The sequence below is a fragment of the Hermetia illucens genome, chromosome 2, assembly GCF_905115235.1.
Source record: "Hermetia illucens chromosome 2, iHerIll2.2.curated.20191125, whole genome shotgun sequence".
Classification (NCBI taxonomy): Eukaryota; Metazoa; Arthropoda; class Insecta; order Diptera; family Stratiomyidae; genus Hermetia; species Hermetia illucens.
In genome coordinates this window covers 107,468,734-107,471,158 of record NC_051850.1, presented here as the reverse complement: position 1 = coordinate 107,471,158, position 2,425 = coordinate 107,468,734, and the positions used below count along the sequence as shown (strand labels likewise).

Genomic DNA, 2,425 nt, shown 5'->3' with positions numbered 1-2,425 from the left:
AGCATGGGGTGATCACGGGAACATGTCCGGTTTACCGATATGAGCCGCAAGCAGTACTTGATAGTTCTGCTTACAGCATGTATTGGGACCGGCAAGTTCTGACTGATCGCCATATCGCACACAACAAGCCTGACGTACTGCTAGTTGACAAGACGGGTCGCTCCGTGTATATTATTGATGTTGCTATCCCTCATAATAGCAACATTGAACGGAAATACGTGGAGAAGAAGGTGAACTATGAGCCATTGGCTCGTGAAATCAAAGAAATTTGGCGTCTCGAGCGGGTAGTTGTAGTTCCCATAATATTGTCAGCTACAGGTATTGTACCTAAATCCCTCACGGCTTCCCTTGATGTCCTGGGACTTTCGCACAGTCTGGTTCAAACCATGCAGAAGTACACCATTCTGCATGCGTGCTCGATGTTGCGGGGAGTACTCGACGGATTCTCCCACTGACCTACCACCGGCCACCACCACCAGCGCCCCTTTAGTTTTTAAGTAGGTAGGATTGTCCGAGCCTAAATGCTTGGCACTTAGTGCTATTATTAGGTAAAATCCGGCATCTGCCGAGATTGTGATAACTCGGAAGATAATAAACTACTTTTTACTTGTTTATTTCTGCGTATTTGGCTTATCAATATAACATCAATCAAGTTTGATCATCCGACCCACTGTGCGTCGGGGGTACCGCTTACAGTTTACGCACTATTTTTTTATTGTTTCAACTTTTTTATTTAAATTCTTTTATTAAATTAGTCAACACATTATCATAAAAATTATTCCCGTTGCATTGACAGGTGAAATGTTCATTCTTTTGTCCATTAATAATAGCTTGTTTTTATCACAGTGTCAATTCGAATCAGAAATAAAAGATTGAAAAACATACAAACATACAGACCTAAAAAACATTTCTCAATCAAGCTGAAATACAGTTAATGATAGTATTCTATCATCTTTTGGAAATTTACTGAAACCGCCCTTAAGTTCTTATTGATGTGCGAATTTTACAATGATATTGAAAAGTTTGGTGGAAACTCTGTTAATATAAATGAAGTTCCACTAGGTCAAAATGGTATCTTTCCTGTAAATAATCTAACAAACATACTAATTGCTGGTATTGGACACATTCTTTCATAAAAAAATAATATTGAGACGCTGGTTTCAGATTAGATGTTTTTTTTTGCAATTATAGAACAAATTGGGTACTATTTTCAGCACTCTAGGAAAATTCCCTTTGGGTACACAACGATCTTTTTAAAATCGAATTTCCACCTATCTATTTCTGCTTGCGTGCTTCCACCAATACGCTCTTCTTAACATAACACAAGAACGTTTTGAAGTTACAATTTTAAAGGTTTATCAATGCTATCACTACATAATTCTCTTACAAAATGAGATTCTCATCTCTTCACATTAAAATTTATCTATCAAACTGAATTTGTGACTTGATAAGGAAATTCAGATTACATCTTTTGTGCCAATAAAACTTCCGAAAATACAGTTTTGTTTTTATTCGTTACGTTTCAGCCTTCCATTATCAAACGAAACGGAAGTTGTCCTAAAAGTGTGTAATCAGATTAATGGATGAAAAAAGTGTTATAGTTTGAATTTGATAGTTTTTTCAATTTGGTCTGAGATACGTACCTCACCTCATGCTCCCCACTTTATATGCAACGTTGATGCAGTGCCCCGACTGCATAAAACATGTCGCCAAATGCAGGTGCCCCGTTCCTAAAAAGAAAACACAAAGGTTCCACCGAGACTTGAACTCGGATCGCTGGATTCAGAGTCCAGAGTGCTAACCATTACACCATGGAACCCCACAACACAACGTTCTTAACAATATCTTATGTGCACCACGAGCGCGTTCTGCGCATATCCTTAAATTGTCATTGTATATCTACTGCGGGAAAACCATTTCGTTGCCAGCTAGTCACTATCAGCACAGCTATGTGGCAGGACAGGTGGGGATGGGGAGCAGCACCGCGTCTGTTCGAATATAACATGCCGAACAAATTTTCGTATGTATATTTAAAGAATTATCGTTGATATCTCAAAATTATGGTAGCAGAAACTGTGACTAATGGTATAGCGCACTACAATAGACAAATTGACGTTATCATTATTCATTACATGCTATCGGTTAGTGTTAGGCTGCTTCACTATTTAGAACAACTTTTTACAGTGCCTCATTTCTAAGGCGAGGGAGATATTTATAGTCGATCAAAGAACACATGTTATCAAATTTTGGGAAACGGAACAAAAAACCACAAAGAACTATCAGTCGGCATTTAGTATTGTGGATTAAGCATTGAAATAAAAACCTAAGTACACGCAGTTGAACAGGGTCCTATAGTTTTAGAAACTCAAAAAGCGAATGAATCATAAAACAGTATCTGTACAAGTCACTTTAGCCCGGAATGGCA

At 38.1% G+C, this 2,425-nt stretch overlaps 1 non-coding gene across 1 annotated transcript; it reads right to left on the bottom strand.

The window, feature by feature from the left end:
• Nucleotides 1-1,747: 1,747 nt before the first annotated feature.
• Trnaq-cug lies at nt 1,748-1,819 on the bottom strand. Its single transcript has one exon. It is a non-coding gene; the product is annotated as a tRNA-Gln (tRNA).
• Between the last annotated feature and the right edge of the window lie 606 nt (nt 1,820-2,425).